Here is a 27782-nt window from a genome sequence, read left to right as displayed (position 1 = left end):
GAAATCGGCTTACCTCTCCAGGTTTTTTTTGAAACTGTAAGAAATGAATGTGTCATGTGAGGGAAAACTCTGGTGGTTTTGATTTTAAGGCCTAGTAGGCAAAATAATATCTAAACGAAATAATAACAATTTAGATATGGGCGACACACACGGCGAAGATACTAATGACTGACGTAGAAACAAGCGAAATGACATTATTTATATATGAAAATATACATTCAAATTGGCCTCTTGGTTAGTTTACTTCTAAGATCGTGTATGTACCTACATGTACATGTGCCATAGATATGTCGCGATCTTCCCCTTAACATCTTATATTTTTATTTATAAAATAAAGTGTCGTATTGATTAATTCTTATTCGTTACGCTTATTTTGTGATATAATGTGTATTACAGTACATATGGTCCTATACTTTCCCGCACTATGCGGGAAACAGGACAGGACGGGAGGCCGTGCGTATGTTTAAAGGGTCATGTACTGTAAAACGTTGTACGATACACGTGCGAATAAATAAATCCCAACTCGTGTCAATTTAAAACACTCCCTTAGATCGTGTTTTTTTATCGCCATTCGTTTCGATTTTCCTCTTTTCCCCACTTGTATCGTAAACAATTATAAAGATCGTTATAATTCATGCAGAATCCTTACATGCTCCTCGGGAATGATATAGTAATCATCATTATGATATCGTGCTCGCCCTCCCTGCAAAATATTACATTTTATTAAATTTCTATAAATAGTTCATAGGTATCCGAAACACCACATTGTGCTCCAAAACTCGCATAGCTGACGTGTGGAAGAAGACCGCCAGGCTGAAGTGGGACTCGGCGGGTCACGTCTGCCGCATGCATCCGGATAGGTGGGCTAGTATTGCCACCAAGTGGATGCCGCAAAAGAAGCGCGGACGTGGCAGGCCCAGACGGAGATGGCGGGACGACTTAGACGCCTTCATCAGTGGCTGGCCGGAGAAGGCACTTAATGCGGAAGTTGTGGAAGTCAAGGGGAGAGGCCTTTGCCCAGCAGTGGGACACTACAATAGGCTAAAAAAAAAGTTTATAGGTACGTTCAAAGCTAGTAAAGTAAACAAACTTACATTTATTACGACGACCTGTAATTAGTACCATTCCTTAAGTTTAATAATTTATGATGTTTAAACTTTCGGTCGTGTAAAAATAAATATATAACCATTTTTACCAAATTCTAAAGTTTATCTTATTTATAAACTGTTGTTTTAGACTTCGCGTGAACATCAAGAGAAAGCAACACCTATCGATATTACTTTTAACGAAGTAAGGTGGCAGTAATTTTATATTATTTATTACCAAAGTTAATGATGTTATCGCAAGCAATGTGCATCTCGCTGGGCCCATCGTCACTATAAAAACTGAGTACCTACAGTGAGTACAGGCTCCTATAAGATTTCTTTGATAGATCGTAGCATAACCAATCGATTACATCGATTTTAATCGAATCTGTCTTTATTGCTAAGAGTCGTGTATCTGTTTGTGAATTAATTACTTACCCGACTTCGGAAAAGCTATAAGGAAGGGTTGTACGTGAATGTTGTGATAGTAGAATGTGAAGGTTGGGTTTAAATTAAATGCTTTCGTAATAACTCTGTCTGTTCTCTTTTACAGGTGGTATTCCTTAATCGATTCTCCTAAATTTATTGACCAGGTTTCAAAATGTATACCTACACACTTTTTTGTCGATTAGGTGTTTGGAATTTTTGGAAGTGATAGAGCCATGGGGGTATGTGAACTTGTAAAGCTCGCAGGGCCACTATTTGAATGTGCGTGCATGTAATATATTATATACTAGCATCAAAAATAAAGCCGATCTTGATGAGTTACCAGTGTCAATGTATAAGCTACATGATCAATTTGTGACACTAAGTTATAACTTTATAACCATTTACCCGTGTCCGTTTCAGTTTGCCACCGCTCGCCATTTGGGTCTGTATCTACCAGCGACTTGGATCTGTAATCTTTCAATAGGTAGGCAAATCTTCTTCTAGATAGAGTCCTAATTTCTGAGGCTGTAAGTCGCCCTATGTTGTAGTGTTTTTCATTCTAGCTGATTTTTTGCGTGACAAGCGGAGATTGGTTTCTATTACTTTGGTCTAACTTATGGGTTGTAATTGAAGGTTTTGTTTTTATTTGAAAGAGTATATTTTACAGTCAGTTAGCCCCATTGTCTTGCCCTTCGTTACGGATCGAAACACGTCGAGTAATCTTTACCAATTTAATATGTGTGTGTCTCATGGAAGGTTTTTTTTTAAATAGGCTTCTTAATAATAATCAATAATTTTTAGGCGTAGGGATGTGACGACCCCATCGCCCGCTGGTTTTACCAGTGCAATCAGTCAACGTAGGGCAGCTTGTGGCGAGCTGTTGGGGATTAGCGACCTCACGTACCCGAGTGCTCCTGGGGAGTTCTGTTACCCGCAAGGAGGGTGGGTGGGACAGGATTCTCTGCCTCTGGCTTGCCTTAGCCGGCCGGCCAGAGTGGAGTCGTTAGAGCTATAAGCTCCAGGGGTGGAAGTGAAATATGCATAAGACGCGAGTTGGCACAGTGGCTGTTAACAGCCACTGGGTAGAAAGCGGCGCACACCTCTCGACACCCCTGAGCCGCTCACACCGGTGTTGCCCTTGAGCCATCCTAGATGTCGCTTTTTTGTGGGGGCCCATCTTGTGAGGGCGAGTCACCGTCTGCCGGAAATAAAATTGCATACCGTTTTATTAGGCAGGCGTCCGGTTTTTTACCCCATAGCTCAGTACTAGTCCATCGCTTTCACCCAATAACCTAGTTCATTTTAGATTTCATCAACTCTCAATAGCCCTTACACCCTGGCGGGTGCTGCCTCTGCGTGCGTCCCATGACACGGGTAAGGGCAGCATCCGCTCGGTGTACCCCTTACATTTCATTAAAGTGTCAAAAGGGCCTCTACGTGTTGGCTTCGGCTCCGCGCACGCCTCCCAAAGGTCCGGAACACCATTGTTCCGTGATGGGAAAGACATCAATAATTTAATTTTTGCCCGCAGGGCAGCTTGTGGCGAGCTGTTGGGGAGTAACGACCCCACGGACCCGAGTGCTCCCGAGAGTCGGTCAGGGTCTCCGTCTCCGGCATGTCTTCGTCGGTCGGAGTGGACCCCAAGGGGACCCACAGGACTCTCAGCTCTGGCTTGCCTTCATTGGCCGTCCAGAGAGGAGTCGTTAGAGCTATATGCTCCAGGGGTGGAAGTGAAAGATTTTTTTTTTTTTTTATTATGCATGGGTTTACTCATGGCCACAGACTAGCCGAGGCGTAGACGTGGCCTACGATGGAGCGAGCTCGCCCAGAAGGTGCCTGTTCACTCTTGATTTGATTGAGATGCATAAGACGCGAGTTGGCACAGTGGCTGGTAACAGCCACTGGGTAGAAAGCGGCGCACACCTCTCGACACCCCTGAGTCGCTCACACCGGTGTTGCCCCTGGTCGTCTATACGACGGCAGTTTCAGGGGCCCATCTAGTAAGCGGCGAGTCACCACCTGCCTCGATAACGTGTACTAACATTGTTATGGCAGGTGTCCGGACCTCTCAGCAATAGCCCAATCTTTTGACCAGCCAACATTCATCACCATAACCAGCACTTTTCTCCACTATATTTACAATAGCCCCTACGCCTGTTGGGACCGATTGACGGGTATCTATTTGTACCCGTGAATGGGTTCTAGCAGGTGTATTACATAACAGCAAACTTCTCCAAAGGGCCTCTACGTGTTGGATCTGTATCCCCACGCACGCCTATCAAATGACCGGGATGTATATACCCGTGACTTTAAAAGAGATATCAATAATTTGTCATTTTGTTTAATCAGTAATTTGTTACAGAAGATATAAAGATGTGGCTGCTGATACGGTAGGTGCCTATCGGGGAAATACGTGATTCTCGGGTACGTGCTTTGTCGTTTAACTTACAAATGTTAATGATCCTTAATAGTACGCTGTCTCATCCTGCTCTCCCCTAGAGTTAAAATTGCCAGTTTAAGGTAACTAGTGGAGCTGATTTTTTTTTCTCGTGCACTAAAAATAGATCATTGTTTATCTGTTAAGCGGATTAAGTGATCGTCGCGGCCGTACGGTTAAAAAGTAGGTAGCGTTCTTCTCTGTAACCCCTTCCCACTTTACTTGTGAATGTAAACAAAACGGAAAAACATTATTTTATAACCCCGCCTGGAACAGTTGGACATTGTTTTAATTTTACTCATCCCCGCATTGAATTTATTTTATTAAACCATAATACAGCGGTTCTCAAACTTTTTTGGTGACGGAACCCTTTCGGCAAGCGAAATATTTGACGGACCCCCAAATCAAAAATTTTCGTTCATCACTGTGGGCCAGATATACCTATAGAAGAGCTGTTTTTTTTTCTTTTTATTACAAGTATATTTTCGCGGAAACCCAACAGAGGCTTTGCGGAACCCTAGGGTGCCGCGGAACATACTTTGAGAATGGCTGACATAATAAATTAAGTTAGTAAGTAAAAAAAACGCATTTAACCGATTTGCAAGACCCCACAAGAGCACCGTGAACAAAGTTTTGTACGGTGCTCAAAAAATATTTGTTTTGTTGTTTTTAAAGTTACTATAGCAAAAGGTTTCGTGTAAAATGTGCGATAAAGATATTTCGGAGACGCCACCTCAAATCCGCGAGTTCCACTAGAGAGCAAAGTGCCCCAATGTCGGCTGTAATATGAGGTTAGTGAATTTATCATAGAAAGTTTATGATAAGTATGTATGTAGATTATGTGTAATAATGTGTGTAGATAAAGCAGTGTATGTAACTGTACATAATTAGGCATTAAACACTCGTGTGATTCTATTATGAAACTCACTTTGTTCGTTTCATAAACCCACGCTCGAGTTTTAATGCCATTCTTTATGTAGCAGTCACATAAATTACTATTCAATTAAACTAATTTCTTAAATTTATATTTGGGCCCCTTAAACCATCGGGGCGCGGGAAATTATAAAACTTATTTCTATTATTGTTTCAGATACGTGTTGATAATGAACTCAACGAAAATGACCGGCGCTTTGACTGAAATTGGGTTATAGCATGACAGCTGTTGACCGCCAAGCCTGTCTCCCGGGCAATTCAAAATGTACTGTCGGAAAGGACGCCAACCGGAAGTTCATCACTAGTCACAACATTTTAATCATGAACAATTTTCAACAGATGTTGCAGGAAGTATACTATTTGACAATTTGATTCATAAATGATCGCTTAATAATATTATAGACTGTTAAAAGTGAACTTCCGTTATTGGCGCCAATAAGAGACTGTCAACAATCAGAAATGGCGCCAGACGGAAGTTCGGCTTTAACTGAGCTATCAACCAGTGGTTTCCAAATAAACATTTTAATCTAAACTAGTACACAGCTAAGTCACATTAAATAATCACGTAATTATACAGTTGTTAACATTACTCACACTTAGGTACTGGACCATTAGTATACAACTTCATGCTACTGAACAGAAAGCCACGGAACAAGAACAACTTTGCCCCCTTTCCAGGTGTAGCAGTTATGAGTGGCCACAGTCTTCTGGACATTGAAACCTGTCTACGATCCCGCCTCCCCCCTTTTTGCGAATTATTCTCCAAAGGACAGCCCACACTTGTAATTTGGGGCTGCGCCGTCTCTATAAAGAACAACAACTTTGCCCCCTTGTGAAACAAATATATAACTATTTATAATTCATTCATTCATTCATCTCAGCCATAAGACGTCCACTGCTGAACATAGGCCTCCCCCTTCTACTACTATTTATAACTAACTATTTATAATAACTATTTATTTCTCCCTTAGATGTGCAACCCAATTTCTTATTCAAGATTTATCTGTAAAAATGTGTTACACTATTTGTTAACTCTGTCATTTCATGTGATGTTGAATAAAAGGGATCCCTTTGTTTCCTATAAACTTATTGTTTCGAATTTCGGTAGTCAGAAATTGATATCCATATAATTTATGGATATAAACATCAATAGTCATAATTTTTGTTAAGTATAACGTTTCATAGTTCTAATGTTAAACATCTATAATATTAAACGCTGTAATCTCAAAAGTTATAAAATTGTTGAGTATAACATTCAAAGGTATATCAATAATTATTCAGAAATATTTTAAGGCATATATTTTATCGGACTAAAGGTCGTTAATCATATCGTTTTAATGTCATCTCTTTGTTCCCCATATAATACAGTAAAATTATACATTTTGCGTTTGCGTCAAATCCGGTAGTTCTGATTTTTTGCAGGCTTGTTTATGATGTTGGCCCAATGAATAATCCAAGTTTGTGACCTCGAGCGCCGAACGCAACTTTGTCAAAAATCTAATAAACCGCAATTTTTTTAGATTTGGGCGATTATAACCCTATAGTACTAGTTTTTGATAGTAACTTCCTAGGGCGTTTTTAAAGTAGACTAAATTTGCTACAATAAGACACTAGAATTGTCTCTGTACATCTAATATTTTCCGAGATAAAGCCTTTCAAAATTTTACATCAGTTCTTAGTTATAATATAAGGGTTAGGTAGGTAATTTATATGGAATTCATCACCGCCAAGTTCTACAAAATATTTATATTCCATAAAAAGTGTATAAGTGCCTATTTAAAAAAAAAAATTTTATTGAAAAATCTGTTTCCTCAGGTAGGTTCGTTAGTTACCTTGTGTCCCTCAGAGCGGAAATAGGAGGTTTTTGTTCCGATTTATTCAGTCCATAACGTTTTCCATCATAATTTTTATTAGTCATATTGTCAATAGTCATAAATTTTAACAATATAAATTGCAGTTCCGATTTTTGCAGGTCATTATTATTGTTAGTCATAAAATTTGTTACTCATAATATTCAAAATCCAGAAGGTAATATACCATTACATAATGTTGAAGGCAATAAACTTGCTTACAATAGTCGTTGTAAGGTCTTTTATCACAGGTTATAATGATAAGTAGGGGCTCTATTACATTCCCTAAATTTTAAGTTCCGATTTTTTTAGACCATAACTTTTCCATCATAATTTTTATTAGTCATATTGTCAATAGTAATAAAAGTAAACAAAACAAATTGCATGCTTGTCTGCCTACCTGGGGATTCTTTTTTATTTGGCTTACTGATTTCCCTTCCATTTCTTATTTTTCATGTAGTTTATTAAGCCATTTCGTCCCGCCAACGAGTCGACGGAGCCCCGCTTCGCGGGGCTCCTATTTCCGCTCTGAGGGACACAAGGTAACTAACGAACCTACCTGAGGAAACAGATTTTTTATTGTTTGGTTTACTGATTTCCCGCCATTTCTTATTTTTCATGTAGCTTATTAAGCCATTTCGTCCCGCCAATGAGTCGACGGAGCCCCGCTTCGCGGGGCTCCTATTTCCGCTCTGAGGGACACAAGGTAACTAACGAACCTACCTGAGAAAACAGATTTCATTTTTCTTTACTTATATGAAGGATGTCATTAAAAAAGCATTTTGTTTGACATAATTATTAAAAGTCATAATGTTTAATATTATAGCTCCTAAATGTCAGAATATTACAGGATATCATTTTCTGACTATCGAACTTCGAGCAACACGGAAGGGAGGCGGCATTCGCACTATTTCCCCTCTGCCGAGGTACAAGATTAGCACGTCAATCTAATCTAGCGCGGGTAATAAAACTAGTTGCACTTGGATTTTTCACTAGACCGAGTCCAGACGCGCGCGTGAACACTGCTGCACAAAAATGCCTGTTTGCTCGGTTTTTTGTTATAAAAAGAGGTCGGGGACATCAAATTTACAAAAAGAAAGTGTTACATTTCACATGTAATTTTTTTTTTACATATACGTTAAATTACATTTAAATACAATTATTATATTTTAGTCTCAAGTAATTGTTGGATTTATCGATTTTGCTCGCTCAGTACAAATTGCGGATCGGTCGAGCGACAAATCCGACTTCTCATCTCTCAGAATACAATGACATACTTCAACGAAAATGTGTTAGTGTGCGTGTTGTGACACTGGTCACTCGTCCGTACATAAAAAGAGATCGAGGTTTGCAAGATTTGTCTTTGACGTGTGTCATTTTCTATGTATATGTGTCGTCATTACAGATTGGATTTTGTACGTAAGTGTGTGAGAAATGCGACTGTGTGCACCTTTCCCCCCGCGAAAAATGGCAGAAAGATTTGTACGGCGAGATATCGCTTGGGCCCCTCCCTTCCGACGTGTCGGAAGCCGGTGTTGCTCGAAGCTATCGAAATTCGAAACAGTAAGTTTATTAATCCAGTAACTTTGTCGAATTTTGTAACCTGGTTACTTTGCGTCAAATCCGGTAGTTCTGGTTTTTTGCAGGCTTGTTTATAATGTTGGCCCAATGAATAATCCAAGTTTGTGACCTCGAGCACCGAACGCAACTTTGTCAAAAATCGAATAAGCCGCAATTTTTTTTAGATTTGGGCGATTATAACCCTAAAGTACTAGTTTTTGATAGTAACTTCCTAGGGCGTTTTTAAAGTAGACTAAATTTGCTACAATAAGACACTATAATTGTCTCTGTACATCTAATATTTTCCGAGATAAAGCCTTTCAAAATTTTATAATTTTACATCAGTTCTTAGCTATAATCTAAGGGTTAGGTAGGTAATTTATATGGAATTCATCACCGCCACGTTCTACAAAATATTTATTTTCAATAAAAAATTTTTTTTTTTTAAATAGGCACTTATACACTTTTTATGGAATATAAATATTTTGTAGAACTTGGCGGTGATGAATTCCATATAAATTACCTACCTAACCCTTATATTATAACTAAGAACTGATGTAAAATTTTGAAAGGCTTTATCTCGGAAAATATTAGATGTACAGAGACAATTCTAGTGTCTTATTGTAGCAAATTTAGTCTACTTTAAAAACGCCCTAGGAAGTTACTATCAAAAACTAGTACTATAGGGTTATAATCGCCCAAATCTAAAAAAATTGCGGTTTATTAGATTTTTGACAAAGTTGCGTTCGGCGCTCGAGGTCACAAACTTGGATTATTCATTGGGCCAACATCATAAACAAGCCTGCAAAAAATCAGAACTACCGGATTTGACGCAAACGCAAAATGTATAATTTTACTGTATTATATGGGGAACAAAGAGATGACATTAAAACGATATGATTAACGACCTTTAGTCCGATAAAATATATGCCTTAAAATATTTCTGAATAATTATTGATATACCTTTGAATGTTATACTCAACAATTTTATAACTTTTGAGATTACAGCGTTTAATATTATAGATGTTTAACATTAGAACTATGAAACGTTATACTTAACAAAAATTATGACTATTGATGTTTATATCCATAAATTATATGGATATCAATTTCTGACTACCGATATTCGAAACAATAAGTTTATAGGAAACAAAGGGATCCCATTCATAATCGCATATCTGGCGATTACAGCCATAAAGCTGATTAAACACTATTAGCTCAATAGTGGGACCGGATTTTTGCACTAAAAGTTTTGATAATTCTAAAGTTGAAAAGGTGATACTTATCTGATATAGGACATATTTTTAAGCATATATGCTATATATGATGAAAAGTTAGAACGAGCGTTAGATATAAATTAGGTATTTATATATTTTTAGTTATGATTTTTTAATATTGAATTAAAGTGCAATGTTTAAGTTCCATTGTTTATAATATGTATGACGCTTTATAATGTAAAATTATTAGAATTTTTTTTTAACGTGCTTCTTTGTCAAACTACAATTAGCTTATTATTTTGTCGATATTGAATTAAAGTTTAATAAATCCACAACAACATATCTAAATTTATAAGTTAATAGGCAAGCTAAAAAGCTAGAAGAATAAGATATATGCTTTAGAATTAATATGCGTTTTTTGTCCTATAAGATCTAATATTGAATTAGAGTCTGTAAAAATAAGTCTATTACTATAAAATAATATACGCAGCCATATTATGGAAAGTAAGAAATTTCTGTGTGTAGCTTGCATTGTAATAGTAAAATCTAGTTAAAAAGGCGCGAAATTCATACATACGCCGCGCTGGTCCGTCAGTCGCCGGCGCGGCGCTCGAGGGCCTATCATAGCCTACCTATACCTCGCCCCTCGCCCCACCTCCCGCTCAGTAACACTGTCTGTCTTTTCTTATCATTCATTTGTTTGTTTACCGTGCACATATATAAATTAGATGCGGACATTACGTGAAATTAAAATATCTTATTAAGTAAAAATACCTACAGCTGGTCAATCAGATCTTGTCAGTAGAAAGAGGCGGCAAATTTGAAAAATGTAGGCGCGAAGGGATATCGTTCCATAGAAAATTTGAATTTCGCGCCTTTTTTTAGTGACAAGATTTGCTTGACCAGCTATATTTCATTATCTTGACTAATATTGTAATAAAAATGTACAAGATATTCACAACTATTTTTTACTATACATAGTTTGTCAAAGGACTGTTTCATTTCAAACATAGACAGGGAGAATCATCATACTATCTTTGACGTACACTAGTACTAGCACCCAAAAGAAAAGGATGAATATAGTTTTTTGTTTTTATTTACTGACAAATTGGTTTGACCAACTATACCTATTTCTGGTTCCTATTGTCATGTCCTGTCCTATTCAACGTCAATATCATAATATGTATATTATAAACCAACTGCTCAATATTACACGGTATACATCCTGAATATACAATAAGGTAAGTGGCCTCACTTACCTTATTGTATATTCCGTGTGGGCCGTATATGCCTATATACAGCCCACCTTAAATTAAAATGGTTTTTTTTTAATAAACAGGATATGAAGTATGAAAAACTCACTCAAATAGGTTTCTCATTTATTTAAGTTTCTTCATTATACCAAAATAGTTATAAAAATATTACGATACTCTTGGAAAATATACCTTTTATAAAAGTCCTATTATGGGCCTTATTAAACACTACCAGTGTATTACTTAATCCCGCAAAAAATAATCATTTTGACATGTGACAGTTTTTAACTTAAGAGTTATACATATACAAATAACAATATTTGATACTTCATAACAGGAGGATTTATTTATAATAAGTAAAAATAATTATTTTGGGTCTTAATAACTAAAGATATAAAAATTGTCTAGTTTACGCGAAAATAGTAGGTAACTAAACATAAATCTTTATTAGTTACAGTAGTCTCATTTTTTAACATCTGGGGGCACGGCAGTGCCCCCGCCAAGACGAGAAAAGCGCAAGGGCACTATCTACCTTTTCTCGAAGCGCTTCGTCGTTTTTTGGAACCCTCATAACTTGGGGTTGGATTATACCAGATAAACAAAGTTCTCGGACTTATTAAGCATATCAATTGCATAGCTCTTATACTTTAGATTTTATTCATATCTAAAAACTTCGATTTCGTCACTGACTCACTCACTTGATGATCATCAATACCGGGTACTTCCTGAAGTCCTCTAAGAAGCTGAAATTTGGTATGTAAGATAGTTTTAGTACACAAACAACAAATAAATTCAAAAAAAATTTATCCCTAAGGGGATGAAGATGGGGTTTCATTTTGTATGGGGAATCAATAATCGCTGAACCGATTTAGTTGAAATTTGGTATGTAGATAGGTATTGTTATGGGGAAGGATATAGAATAGATTTCAACCTCAAAGTTTACCCTTACGGGGTGAAGGCAGATTTCAACCCCAAAGTTTACCCTTACGGGGTGAAGGGTTTATATGGGGAATCAGTAAGAAGTACATTGTGTAACAGATGCCCCCAGATACTTATTTCAGGATTTTTAATAGTAAATCACCCCCAACCCTTTAAATTAGGGGATGGAAGATTGTCATAAACAACTTACAAAAAGAAGTGAAATCCCATCAAAAACATTTTGATGTAAAATGTTGCCCAAACGAAACCATAAGGCTCGCACTGTCAAAAAGTTATCAGATCTCTTGCCAAGCTTCTAACTCTACAAGCCCTCTAACTTTACTAGCTCTACACCAAAAGTGTGTGGCTTGGCCGTTTCGTTTCTACAAGAACTATTGTATGTAAGTATAATACAAAAACCGCCCAAATGCGAGTCGCACTCGCGTTCCAAGGGTTCTGTACATTACACAATTTTTAACAATATATTTTTTTTAGAGAAAAGTGAGTAAAATGTCTTTAAAAAAACCCGTAGGGATCGGAAAACTAGGTACTTAAGTCCGACTCACGCTTGACTGCACATTTCTAATAGGTTTTCCTGTCATCTATAGGAAAAGAGCTAATATGTGTATTTTTTTCATAATTTTAGACCCAGTAGTTTCGGAGATAAGGGGGGAGGAGAATTGTCATTTTTGCGTATCTTCTTAAATAACTTCTGAACTATTTATTTTAAAATTATGAAAAAAGATATCTGAGATTCTTACAATGAGCCCCTTCATTTGATATATATATATATATATAAATATATATATATATATATATATTTAAATTTATTGAACAATAAGCTAAATAAAGTACATTATTATTACAAGACCCATCGTGGGCAAAACCTTGAGGAGGTTTGTATGCCGATGGGGAGTTCGAGAAAATAACATGATAATATACATATCTATCTTATACTAATTAAAATTCTAACAAAATTCTCTTATATTAATTCTTATTCTAATTCTCTTATATTAATTATAACAAGATATAGTTTTTTTTTCTTCTATTTATCATTCATCTCAAAAGTAACCCCTTTATTTGAATTTCTATTATTTGCTTTATATGTATGTCCTTGGGCTATAGACTTACATGTGTATACCAAATTTCAACTTATTGGTGCAGTAGTTGCGGAGCGAATAGGCTGTGACAGACGGACAGCCAGACACACGAGTGATCCTATAAGGGTTCAGTATTTTTCCTTTTGAGGTACGGAACCCTAAAAATAATGAATTTAATAAATTTTTCACCTTATGCCCATGTGGCGGTAGCAAAACAGCCAAGCCACATATTTTGACTAAGGTGTAGAGTTAGTGAAGTTAGGGCTTGTAGAGTTTGAAGCTTGGCTCGACAAGAGATCTGACAACTTTTTGACAGTGCGAGTCTTATGGTTTCGACAGCAGCGATAGCAATAAAATTTACATGAAAATGTGTTTGGTGGGATATTTTTTTACAGTATAAATATTTATTCGTAACAGTAAGTATTATCAGTACATCTGGTGCTACATTACGACACTGGTGCTATAATAAGCACGTTAAAACACTCCCTTTGACCGTGTTTTAAAATTCGTCACTCGTTGCAAAATATCTATTTTTCGCAATTCTATCGTAAAAGAAAAGAAAACTAACGAAGAGGTTTTACGCATACGAGGGCCACACTGAAAGTTTTGCGTAACTTTTGAATAAAACCATTTATAACCATAATAATACATTTATTGCTTCTCAAAATGTTTCCCTTTACATTCTATGCACATATTCACTCGCTCGGACCATTTTTGGAAGCATGAGGCCCAATCACTTGACTGCATGTTTTCGACGTGGTGATGAAACGTAGTAACTGCCTTATCCGGGGTCTTAAATGTCAAACCCCAAATTAAATCCTTAATTTTGGGAAATAGATAGAAGTCACAGGGTGCAATGTCTGGATTATAATCCGTATAAGAGACATTTTCCACGTTTTCGTAATTAAAAAATGTTTTTGCCTTTATTGCGGTATCGGTGGACGCATTATTATGACGCAGGAGGATGCGGCTTTTCGGTCGTCTCTCGCGGTCTTTTTCAATGACTACTAGCCACGTCAAATTAAGCCGAATTTGGGCAAGCTGCGGAAATAATTCGTGTAGTTTTGAAAATTGGTACAGGCATACCTTGTGGTGTCTAGATAAACATACTAAAAGTCCTCGAGGGTAGGGGGTGTGCTGGGGGTGTAGAGGGGGGTTGAAGGTACCTTTTTTCATATTTTTGCTCATATCTCGAAAATGTGTACGAATTGCATTATAATTACTTCGGACAAAAGTTTTAACATAAAATTTACTACAAATTTGGTTATGTTAATTTTTACTCTGCGATCAATACTTTAGGAGCTACAGGCTGTTAAAGTTAAATAAGAGATAAAAAATAGACGGTTTAAAAAAACGTCGTATTTTCATAATTGTTCATCATAAATAAAAATTTTAATTGAGAATAAGCAAGCTAAGCAACCTGCTGATAAAATATAAAAAAACCGGCCAAGAGCATGTCGGGTCATGCTCAGTGTAGGGTTCCGTAGTTACCCGTCCGTCAAAATAGACTATTTGTAAAAACTCAAAAACTGCTTAATCGATTGATTAAGCAGTTTTTGAGTTCATATAGCAAACCTAATCAGGTTCGCTATATTTTTCTCTGAAAGTCTTTACTAAGCTTTACTTTCACGATTTTTTTCATATTTTTTGGACCCATGGTTCAAATGTTAGGGGAACTAAAGTGGAAAACACAACTTTTTTTCTTTCAGATCGATTATTTCCGAAAATATTAAGCAGATCAAAAAATGGTTCTCAAAGACCCGTATTCGTTTTAAAAGACCTATCCAACGACATCCCACACTATAGGGTGGAAGCGAAAAAAAATTTCATCCCCTTTTTAATGTACGGCAGCCACCCTACAAAAATATTTTTTCTAATTTATATTTTACAACTTTGTCAGCGTAACTGATTTATATATTCGTGTCAAATTTAAACATGAAAACTAGAAAAAAAAATTATGGTGGTTGCCCTACATTAAAGTGGGGATGAAATTTTTTTTCGCTTCCACCCTATATTGTGGGGTGTCGTTGGATAGGTCTTTTAAAACTAATAAGGGTCTTCAAGAACCATTTTTTGATCAACTTAACATTTTCAGAAATAATCGATCTGAAAGAAAAAAAGTTGTGATTTACCCCTTAGTTCCCCTAACTTTTGAACCATGGGTCCAAAAAATATGAAAAAAATCGTGAAAACATAACTTAGTAAATACTTTCAAGGAAAAATATAGCGAACCTAATCGGTAAAGCTGTTTTTGAGTTATGGCAAATAGTCTATTTTGACAGACGGGTAACTACGGAACCCTACACTGAGCATGGCCCGACATGCATATGGCCTATTTTTTTATATTTTATCAGCAGGTTGCTTAGCTTGCTTACTCTAAGCTAATTTTTTTATTTGTGATGAACAATTACAAAAACACGACGTTTTCTTAAACCGTCTATTTTTTATTACTTATTTAACAGCCTGTAGCCCCTAAAGTATTGATCGCAGAGTAAAAATAAACATAACCAAATTTGTAGTAAATTGTATGTTAAAACTTTTGTCTTAAGTAATTATAATGCTATTCGTACAGATATTCGAGATATGAGCAAAAATATGAAAAAAAGTACCTTCAACCCCCCTCTACATCCCCAGCACACCCCCTACCCTCGAGGACTTTTAGTATGTTTATCTGGACACCACAAGGTATACCTGTACCAATTTTCAGAACTACACGAATTATTTCCGCAGATTTTTCTAATTTGCTTAGGCTATACGGGCACACAAATGGTAGTTTACTACTCAGTATTTAACGTTCTTTTATTATTTAAAAGTACGGTACAAAAATGTCGTGTTTAAAAAAAACAGACGATCAAAATGTTTGGCAACGCTTTTGGCTTGTTGAACTTCTATGGGCCTCCTGTCACCTTCGAAAGACCCATTGACTGGACTAATGCCTTTTTTCCGGATCGTAGCAGTAAATCCAGGTTTCATCTCCTCTAACGATGTTATATACAGCATTTGAACTTCCTTGCTTATACTTACGCAGCATTTCTCGGCACCAGTCAAGAAGTACCTGTTTTTGGACTGAAGTTAATTCGTGAGGAATCCAAAGACAACAAAGCTTCCCGACTTTTAAATATTCTTGTAAAATCTTTTGTATTTGTCTCATACCTATCCCTAATTGTCCTCAAATTTCGTCATAGGTGATTCGTGGGTTTTCTTCAATGAGTCGTCTCACAGTAGCCACATTTCCTTGAATGATCGCCGTGGACGGTCGACCTTCACGAAAATCATTATCTAGAATAATACTGTCTCTACTAAATTCATCATACCAACGCCTCACGATGCTCAGATGTGGTGCTTCAATCCCAAAAGCATTTTGAAGGCAAGCACTACACTCTTGCGGAGTAAGCGAACTTTTAAAATCATAGCAAAATCATAGCTCTAAAAATATTTTCGCGTTAAAGCCACGTTCAACGCACTGACTTACTTTGACAAGCCATTAAAAACAAAAGACGATCGATTTGTCGCCAACATTTGTCACATTCCATAATCAAAAGCCTGTATTTTTTTTAATATACAATTCATAATTTAAATGTTTACCAGTGGCCAGTAGTGCAAAACATTCAGTGTGGCCTATGTAGTAGGAGAGAGGAGGAGTTTGTTAAGAACTATAGACAATAGAAGAGGAAGGATGCTTGGGCACCTGATACGATACGACGAATTTATCAAAAATATCATAGAAGGGAAAGTTGAAGCAAACAGGAAGAGGGGAAGACCAAGGAGAGCGTACATGGATCAAATAAAGGAAAAGATCAACGTCGTGTCGTATCGGGCTGTCAAAGAGAAGGCGCAGGACCGCCAAACATGGAAATTGCTCCACCGACAAGAGTCATACTCTTAAATATATGATGATGATCGTAAATACCTACCTATGTATTAACAAAAAAAAGTCACTTGTAATTAGTTACTGCCTTTAAAAAGTATAAGTGCCTCAATGTTATTAGACTTTTTGTTTCTTTAAAACGTCTTTAGGTCAATAAAGCAAGTGAAAAAATATTAGAGTTAGACCAAGAAAAGTCTGCAGCAATTTTGACAGCCCACGCAGTGCAAGTGTTATTTATAAGTCATAATTTCATTGAAGTTTCTTCAAATCGACCTTATTAATAAGAGATTAAAAATATTGAAAATTATCTTAAAATATTTTAATCTAATATTTCATCTCATACGTTCAATAAGGCCCGGGACTAGACCTTTTTACCTGCACTGACAGTGGGCCTTCTTAGCAACAAGTACAAATTCAGAATAATTGGGAATAATAGGGAGCAACTGCTATTTTTGAATGCTGGGCCTTGTTACCCGCCGGGCCTCATATGCCTGCACCTCACCTACCTTACTTATTTGTTTTACAAGGGGAAAAGTTGTTGATAACCGCTCGTGCTAATATTGGTACCCAAACAAGCGAAACATTTTTTTTTATTAAATAGGAGGCAAACGAGCAGACGGATCACCTGGTGGTTAGCGATTACCGCCGCCCAGCGCGTTGCCGACCCTTAAGATGGGGGTCTTTGAAGGTTTGAAGGTGGTATCGGACAGTTCATTCCACAGTTTGGCTGTGCGAGGCAGGAAGCACATTCACAAATTCAAACATTCTAAAATTGAACCACGAGCGTAGCGAGTGGTTCGTAAAGTTGAACCACGAGCGTAGCGAGTGGTTCGTAAAGTTGAACCTTGAGCGTAGTGAAGGTTTCAAGGGACGAAGGTTAAATAAAATTTTCACCACATCAGCTCGTAAAGGCCCTCTTGATTGTTCGAAACGGATAAGAAAAGTGGCATTTAATTTGATGCAAATTTTGAGTTGTTACCGTAGGTAAATTGGATCAGTTGGTTGGTAATATTGACTTTAAAATGATAAATATTGAATAACGTTAGTTTGAAATTGATTTTATGATAAAGTAAATATTATCGGAGATGATCGCTCTTAAAAAATATATGTCGCAAGTCATTTATAACCTAAAAGCGCCAAATTACGCAAAATTATATTGAAATGACACCTGTGTATTGAATTTGAAGAATACTTTAACAAGGGTAGTTATCTGTATGACAATGCACCTAAAATAATTTTCAAATGTATCTATTATTTCTATACTTAACACGATAACGAATTCTACGTAAACGAAACCGCGGGCAATCCCTAGTACATATAGAAATAAATAAGGGAAGGTAAGTTTCCATTAGTGTACTGTGTAAAATAACTATTTACCATTGATAATAATTTTATAAACGCTTTGCGTATTTTTAAGGGCACCGCGCTAACCGCTAGCCCGCGACCGTCGATCGCTGCCTCCTGCCACGGCGCACAGCGCGGCGCGCGCAAACGCCGCGCGTTTGAAATGTAACTTAATATAAGCTCGGAATGCATACTTACGTATCAGTATTTAGTGTCGCCGTGATTTTATATTTCTAATCTTTTGTGTGAGAAGTAAGATCTTTATTATGACCGTGTAATATTAACTCTACAAACTTTAATTCAATATTGGCTATACTGCTTAACGAGAAATGAATATCTAGACAAGCACATTGTCTACATTTCTAACTTTTTACATGTATACTAAGTTGATAGATAATATCGTAATTTTGCAATATCAGCTACTCTAATTCTGTATTTACATAATAATTCCTGTTTTTACGTTCACCAGAAAGCAGCTGTTCCAGATTTCTAAAAACCGAATATTGTGAATAAATTAAAGTGTTATTGAATATGTTAAAGTTTTTTGTAACTTTAATTTTATATTTACATAGTTATTTAGCAAAAATTGAAAATTTAAATATGGCCGAACGCTCCACCTAAAATTTTCTAACTTTTTACATGAATGTTATTTAACATGCTTACAATAACATATCAAAAAAGAAAAAACTTTAATGTTATCAAAACCCATTTTTGTTCCACCGCTGGTCTATATGGATCTTTGAGGAATTCATGGTTTATCACCCTTTTTATAAATTGACATGTAAAAGTATTCTTGAGGATTAAATGTATAATTAAGTTCTCATTTGAATTCAAAGCCACACTAGATATGACCATAAGGTATAATTGCATGGAGCATGAGCATTATACTTTGCCCGAAGAAAAAATATTACTAAGGCCCGTCTTCCTCAAGCCTCACTGCATTTAGTTTAGTTCATTATGCAATATGCCTTGTGCCATTTAAATATCACGGAAGAATAATCAGCGAAAGATATGTAAAAGTACCCAAGAACAAATAGTTATGCAGGAGGCACAGGATAAAAGCCACCACCTGGACTTGAATAATGTGGGACTGCGCCGTCGTTCTCACCGTGCCTGCATTCTTTGTAGGCGGCTTTAACATAGAATCTAACAATTTAAGCTGAAATAACCCTTTAATAGAAATGTTCTAAAGATTAGTGCCTTTTCATACTGTATATGAATAATCTGCATAAGATTCCCTTGACAAACGCGGAAGTTTTGTGTTACGATGACGACACTGCAATTATAAAGAATAGAAGAATAATCGGGGAAAGCTATGTAAAAGTACCCATAAATAGTTATGCAGGAGGCACAGGATAAATGCCACCACCTGCACTTGAATAATGTGGGGCGCTGGGTGTTCAGTGTTACTCACACTTAGGTACTGGAAGATTAGTAGACATCAACTTCATGCTACCGAACAGAGAGCCAAAACTCAACCGCTTTGCCCCCTTGTGAAACAAATAACTATATATAATAATTACGTTATTTGGTTTACCCTCAGTTTGCATGAAGGAGGTACATTCATAATCGCATATCTGGCGATTACAGCCATAAAGCTGATTAAACACTATGGATCTTTGAGGAATTCATGGTTTATCACCCTTTTTATAAATTGACATGTAAAAGTATTCTTGAGGATTAAATGTATAATTAAGTTCTCATTTGAATTCAAAGCCACACTAGATATGACCATGAGGTATAATTGCATGGAGCATGAGCATTATACTTTGCCCGAAGAAAAAATATTACTAAGGCCCGTCTTCCTCAAGCCTCACTGCATTTAGTTTAGTTCATTAATTATGCAATATGCCTTGTGCCAGTTAAATATTACGGAAAAATAATCAGCGAAGTATATGTAAAAGTACCCATGAAGAAATAGTTATGCAGGAGGCACAGGATAAAAGCCACCACCTGGACTTGAATAATGTGGGACTGCGCCGTCGTTCTCACCGTGCCTGCATTCTTTGTAGGCCGCTTTAATGTTGAAACGTCTAATTTAAGCTGAAATAACCCATTAATAGAAATGTTCTAAAGATTAGTGCCTTTTCATACTGTATATGAATAATCTGCATAAGATTCCCTTGCCAAACGCGGAAGTTTTGTGTTACGATGACGACACTGCAATTATGAAGAATAGAAGAATAATCGGGGAAAGCTATGTAAAAGTACCCATAAATAGTTATGCAGGAGGCACAGGATAAATGCCACCACCTGCACTTGAATAATGTGGGGCGCTGGGTGTTCGGTGTTACTCACACTTAGGTACTGGAAGATTAGTAGACATCAACTTCATGCTACCGAAAACTGACATGTAACTTACGTTATGAATAAAGAAATTGAAATTGAAACACTATGGATCTTTGAGGAATTCATGGTTTATCATCCTTTTTATAAATTGACATGTAAAAGTATTCTTGAGGATTAAATGTATAATTAAGTTCTCATTTGAATTCAAAGCCACACTAGATATGACCATAAGGTATAATTGCATGGAGCATGAGCATTATACTTTGCCCGAAGAAAAAATATTACTAAGGCCCGTCTTCCTCAAGCCTCACTGCATTTAGTTTAGTTCATTATGCAATATGCCTTGTGCCATTTAAATATCACGGAAGAATAATCAGCGAAAGATATGTAAAAGTACCCAAGAACAAATAGTTATGCAGGAGGCACAGGATAAAAGCTACCACCTGGACTTGAATAATGTGGGACTGCGCCGTCGTTCTCACCGTGCCTGCATTCTTTGTAGGCGATTTTAACATAGAAACGTCTAATTTAAGCTGAAATAACCCATTAATAGAAATGTTCTAAAGATTAGTGCCTTTTCATACTGTATATGAATAATCTGCATAAGATTCCCTTGACAAACGCGGAAGTTTTGTGTTACGATGACGACACTGCAATTATAAAGAATAGAAGAATAATCGGGGAAAGCTATGTAAAAGTACCCATAAATAGTTATGCAGGAGGCACAGGATAAATGCCACCACCTGCACTTGAATAATGTGGGGCGCTGGGTGTTCAGTGTTACTCACACTTAGGTACTGGAAGATTAGTATACATCAACTTCATGCTACCGAACAGAGAGCCAAAACTCAACCACTTTGCCCCTTTGTGAAACAAATAACTATATACAATATTTACGTTATTTGGTTTACCCTCAGTTTGCATGAAGGAGGTACATTCATCATCACCTATGTGGCGATTACGGCCATAAAGCTGATTAAACACTATGGATCTTTGAGGAATTCATGGTTTATTTTTTAAATTTTATATTAAAGGAAAAAATGGAAAAATTTACGCTTCCGGCAGGACTTGAACCCGCATTCTCCACAATCCGTGTGTTGCTCTTAACCAATTGAGCTAAATCGCTCAATTGGTCAATTGGTATAATTGGAATATCGCTCGCAGACGTATATGCTTAAAAAATTTATTTATGGTTTATCACCCTTTTTTATAAATTGACATGTAAAAGTATTCTTGAGGATTAAATGTATAATTAAGTTCTCATTTGAATTCAAAGCCACACTAGATATGACCATAAGGTATAATTGCATGGAGCATGAGCATTACTTTGCCCGAAGAAAAAAATATTACTAAGGCCCGTCTTCCTCAAGCCTCGCTGCATTTAGTTTAATTCGTTATGCAATATGCCTTGTGCCATTTAAATATCACGGAAGAATAATCAGCGAAAGATATGTAAAAGTACCTATGAAGAAATAGTTATGCAGGAGGCACAGGATAAAAGCCACCACCTGGACTTGAATAATGTGGGGCGCTGGGTGTTCAGTGTTACTCACACTTAGGTACTGGAAGATTAGTAGACATCAACTTCATGCTACCGAACAGAGAGCCAAAATTCAACCACTTTGCCCCCCTGTGAAACAAATAACTATATATAATAATTACGTTATTTGGTTTACCCTCAGTTTGCATGAAGGAGGTACATTCATCATCACCTATGTGGCGATTACGGCCATAAAGCTGATTAAACACTATGGATCTTTGAGGAATTCATGGTTTATTTTTTAAATTTTATATTAAAGGAAAAAATGGAAAAATTTACGCTTCCGGCAGGACTTGAACCCGCATTCTCCACAATCCGTGTGTTGCTCTTAACCAATTGAGCTAAATCGCTCAATTGGTCAATTGGTATAATTGGAATATCGCTCGCAGACGTATATGCTTAAAAAAATTATTTATGGTTTATCACCCTTTTTTATAAATTGACATGTAAAAGTATTCTTGAGGATTAAATGTATAATTAAGTTCTCATTTGAATTCAAAGCCACACTAGATATGACCATAAGGTATAATTGCATGGAGCATGAGCATTACTTTGCCCGAAGAAAAAATATTACTAAGGCCCGTCTTCCTCAAGCCTCGCTGCATTTAGTTTAATTCGTTATGCAATATGCCTTGTGCCATTTAAATATCACGGAAGAATAATCAGCGAAAGATATGTAAAAGTACCTATGAAGAAATAGTTATGCAGGAGGCACAGGATAAAAGCCACCACCTGGACTTGAATAATGTGGGGCGCTGGGTGTTCAGTGTTACTCACACTTAGGTACTGGAAGATTAGTAGACATCAACTTCATGCTACCGAACAGAGAGCCAAAACTCAACCACTTTGCCCCCTTGTGAAACAAATAACTATATATAATAATTACGTTATTTGGTTTACCCTCAGTTTGCATGAAGGGGGTACATTCATCATCACCTATGTGGCGATTACGGCCATAAACCTGATTAAACACTATGGATCTTTGAGGAATTCATGGTTTATCACCCTTTTTATAAATTGACATGTGAAAGTATTCTTGAGGATTAAATGTATAATTAAGTTCTCATTTGAATTCAAAGCCACAGCTCAAGATATGTAAAAGTACCCATGAAGAAATAGGTATACTTTATGCAGTAGGCAACCAACACCACTGCCCATAATAGTGCGTGCTGCGGTGCAGAATATGGAACATATAATCTGAGAGAATAAATATTAGCTGCTCATTAAATTAAAGAGACCACAGCAAGCATTAGCTGAGACATGTAAATGTACTAGTAGTGAGGATTAAATGCGCAATGTATTTCTTATTTGAACACTAATGGTGTTTTTCACTACCCGCCTATGTAGAGTTCAAGAACAATCTAGTCCAAGAACAAGAAGAATCTCTTGAATACCCTATTCGACATACACGAGACATTGACCCAATTAAAACAGAAATTGCCTCCCAACCTAGGAAAGAACATGGAGCTCATAGATAACCGTGCAGCTTTCTCACTAGTCACTACCCAAACGAAGCGAGTGCCAGCTAAACTGACTACTAACCGGTGAGTGGAGCAGCGGTGCAGAGCATGGTCCATATTATTCGCGGATGCTCCCTCACAAAATATCAGGCCAGGGCAACATTTCAACCCGGGACAATATAGACATCCAATGAATCCAGCAATATTATTTAAATTCATTAACATTTATTTAATTAAATTACGAGCAAGAATAGAAATTACGGAGCAAGACACGATATTAGAGAACAAGCAAAGTATTTTCAGCATTTTTAGAAATCGAACAAAGTTTGTGATAGGTACCTAGGATTTTTTTCTTGAGTGACTTAAAACTACGACGCAGAAAGACACAAGTTTTAAACTACGACGCAGAAAGACAACAAATTTTAAACTACGACGCAGAAAGACAACAATTTTTAAACTACGACGCAGAAAGACAACAAATTTTAAACTACGACCCAGAAAGATAACAAAATTTTAACTACGACGCAGAAAGACAACAAATTTTAAACTACGACGCAGAAAGACAACAATTTTTAAACTACGACGCAGAAAGACAACAAATTTTAAACTACGACCCAGAAAGATAACAAAATTTTAACTACGACGCAGAAAGACAACAAATATTAAACTACGATGCAGAAAGACAACAATTTTTAAACTACGACGCAGAAAGACACTCAACAAGTTTTCGAAAACAAAGAATTAACTCAGCGTTTTTGTTAATTCGTCTTACAAGGGTAACCCTCTCGGGGTAGAAAAATATTTCTCAAATCAGAGACTCGAAATTTCGTAAAAGGCATTATATTAGGATGCAAAAAATCAGCTTTCTTATTTCTCTGTCTAAAATGGGTTGAGATGAGGTTGAATGTTTAAATCATATAGAAATATTTTTTAACTGAGGGACTTGAAAGAAAGACATTGTGACAAACACAACACAATGTTCACGTAGGTTTACACGAAGTCGTGGGCAACCGCTAGAGTACATAATATTAGAAGCTGGAAATATATTCAACGCAAAAATTGACACTAATCGAAGTCCTCTTAAATTATTGCAACCCACGTCTAAATACCATTCATTATTTCCCTGAATAGGTATTTTACAATATTTTAGTTTAATTATTATTATTCAATTTTTAACTTCTGTAATGAGTTAAAAGAAACACTTTCACGTGTGGAAGATGCAAAATTTTAAAATTTTCACAAAAAACATCACTGATCCAACAAGGGGTAGAAATGTTCTACGAAAGCGAGCAACAGGCGGCCAATCAATGGCAGAGTAAGTCGTGGAATAACGCTTTAACGCCCAAAACCCTATGCATGCGAAACATGCCGCGCTTAACATCGTCCTATCTACAGTATCTACCAGTTAATCATTCATTCAATTATATTTCTTATTGTACACCATTACGGTACACAACTGAATGACTTCATTAACATCGTTTAGTGCGCAGGTGCTGTCGTTAAGATGAGTGAAATCAATAAATCAGATGTGAATCTCGATGCACATGCTGCATTTGAATGATACTGAAAAAATATTGGTTACGCGCTCTCGCTCTTTCTTCAGAACAGCTACATAGGATGCACTGATATGAATATTGTTTTTATAGTTTTAGTTTTGGTGTCTGAATTTAGGCTGCGGCACGGATGCGCCTGCATGGGTACAGATTAGGAAATACAACTGAGATACGCTACTCTCAAACTAAATATATATTAAGTAAATACTCATGTTTTTCAGCCACTTTTCGGAGAAGGGAAATGCAAACCGAATATTGTCATTTATGGCATTAGCTTTCATAGTACCTGCGCTAATTTTTTTTTAATTTAGAAAATAATGGATTAGTTTGGCCAACGGATCCTAGACTCTCTGAGAGAGCCGTGACAGAATGCAGCACAAGAAGAAATTGTGTAAGTAATAACATATTTATTATAATCTTCATTTCAGCCGACAGAAAGTCATCCACTGCTTGACATCGGCATCCTTGGGATCTCCACAACGACAGGTCATACACTGCTTCATACAACGAGAAACATAGTCAGAAGCAGTCTTCATAGTTTGCGCTAACGGAACTGTCAAGCGTCAGCTTTTTAGTTTTTACAACCTAGTACTCGATAGTGACCGTTGCCTATGAAGCAGAAGGCCCCGGGTCGAATCTCAGTCAGTCAGTGCATTTAAGTATTTGTGTGTTATCAAAATATGTGTTATGGCTCCTCCTCCATGGCAGGGAGCAAGTGATATAAATCTTATTCTACCGCACGGCTGCGTCCCTTGGAGTGGCCGACACTGGGCCATCGTGTAGAGGAGCCCATATGGAGGTTTTGTTTGCATCTAACTATGTAATTTTATTTTACAGTACATTTGGAGCTACTTTACCGTGCTACATTACTAGTGCGATAATTAGCACATTACGCAACTATATCGAAAATTCAAAGGGCCATATACATATACTGTAAAACGTTGTAGGTACGATACATGTACGTATAATAATTCGCAACTCGTGTCGATTAAAATACACACCCTTCGGGCGTGTTTTAATTTATCGCCAGTCGTTCCGAATTTCCTATTTTTCGCACTTGTATCATCACTTTGATGTCAAAAATGTACGTCCGAATTGGCCTCCTGCATGCAATCAATACGAGTAAATCAGCGTGATGCGCCGGTCACTAACAGTCACTAACAGGACACAGTCGCGCGCGCGCAGCCGTTCGGAACGGATGCATGCATTGTTTGAGTGCGAAAATGTCGTCCACAGTGAAGTGTACGAGTTGTAATATCGTAATCGATGAGCTTTTAGCTTACGTGCAAAACAAGATATCAATTGTTTCTGAACCCGATTTAATAAAAATTTGTGTATCGGCGTTTAAGAGTGACGAAATCAAAGTGTCAAAGTCGTTGCTTTTTGAATCTTTACCAACGGACAAACGTAAGATTTTACGAAAGAGAGAGGGCAAAGAGTTTCGTGATCTTCGCGATATCATTGCTGTGTTTAAAAGTGCTGACGTGGATTGCTTGCCAATTTTCGTTGCTAGAAATCTTGATAAGCTTCCACCCTTGACATTTGACTCGCTGGACGTCACAAAAATACTGAAGGACATTACTCTCCTAAAATGTGAGTTAGACGCTGTGAAGTCAAATTACTTGACAAAAGAACAGTGCGAGGATCTTATTAATCAAGCACAGGTAAATAAGACTACTAAAATATCGATGCCGTCGTCGTGTTTCAGAAATGTAAATATGACAAGAGGCGCATCGTGCCTAAATAGCGGTCCAATGGGCCTACCTCACTTGAATGATACAGTGTTAGACTTAGAGCTAAGCAGTGGAAAGCCAGAACAATCGCTGACACAACACAGTAGCATGAACGAACTAGAAATAAGTGTAATTTCAAATTTAAACGCAAATAACGACATGTTAGATGCAACTTCGATGCAAGCGGTCGCACAAGAAACCGGTTCGGCGGGTTCGTTGAACGCGCATCAGCTGACCGGCCAGACGGTGTCTAGCTGCGATAAGGATTTAAATATAAGTAAACAAATACTTGTATGCAATAAATCGATGGCAGAAGCGGTAAAAGCGTCTAAACCGTCAAGTGAACCTTCTAAGTCCCTGAAAGAGGAGGACTGGCAGCTTGTTGAGGGAAAGAAGCGTAAAAGTAAGCTAAATATGCAATTTAAGTCGAAATTAGGATCTGCGAACGACTTTAATGACAAGTTCAGAGCAGCGGACACAAAGGTACCGATGTTCATAACGAAGGTACATAAGAACACGCTGGAATCTGACATATGCGGATATATTTTTTCAAAGACGAATGAAAACGTTGTTTTAGAAAAACTTAATATAAGGAGAAAAGATGACCACAGTGCATACAAATTCTTTGTTAATAAAGAAAAACTACCGATGTTTTTGAATGCAGAAATCTGGCCTAAAGGCATTATTTTCAAGCGGTTTGCGCATTATAAGCAGCGTGTTTTGAAAAGAGATAACGCTGTGAATGGCATTGAGGAAAATGAATTAAAATAATGTCTAGCAATGATATGTGTAAACTAGTATCGTTTAACTGCAAAAGTGTTAAACGCTCTGTTGATAGTGTACGTGAGTTATGCCGTTCTTATCACATAATTGCGTTGCAAGAAATCTGGCTATTACACACTGAGATTTCGTTCTTAGATAGCATAGATACAAATTTTAATTGTACGGGAACGTGTGCTATGGATACAACGTCGGGAATGCTGCGAGGCAGGCCGTATGGCGGAGTGGCACTACTATGGAGGAAATCCGCGTTTCAACAAGTGTCAGTGATAAAGTGTAGTAACCCGAGAATTTGCGCTATTAAGGTTTCCACGAGTGGCAGGTCTTTTATAGTGGTAAGCGTGTACATGCCTACGGACAAGTCAGAAAATTTGCCTGATTTTACGGATTGTCTTGGTGCGGTAAGTGCAATCATCAGTAGTGAAAACATTGA

At 37.0% G+C, this 27782-nt stretch overlaps 2 long non-coding RNA genes across 2 annotated transcripts in view; one reads left to right on the top strand and one right to left on the bottom strand.

Annotated features, from left to right (window-relative positions):
- Positions 1–27782, top strand: part of LOC134670956 (uncharacterized) — a 169260-nt gene that overhangs the window by 9801 nt on the left and 131677 nt on the right. The window lies entirely within an intron of this gene.
- LOC134671017 (uncharacterized) lies at positions 14–1375 on the bottom strand. Its single transcript, XR_010099158.1, has 4 exons — positions 1324–1375; positions 1095–1109; positions 650–703; positions 14–34 (listed from the first exon to the last, which is right to left on the bottom strand). It is a non-coding gene; the product is annotated as an uncharacterized LOC134671017 (long non-coding RNA).

The sequence above is a fragment of the Cydia fagiglandana genome, chromosome 14 (assembly GCF_963556715.1).
Source record: "Cydia fagiglandana chromosome 14, ilCydFagi1.1, whole genome shotgun sequence".
Lineage (NCBI taxonomy): Eukaryota > Metazoa > Arthropoda > Insecta > Lepidoptera > Tortricidae > Cydia > Cydia fagiglandana.
This window is presented reverse-complemented; position numbering and strand designations above follow the sequence as displayed.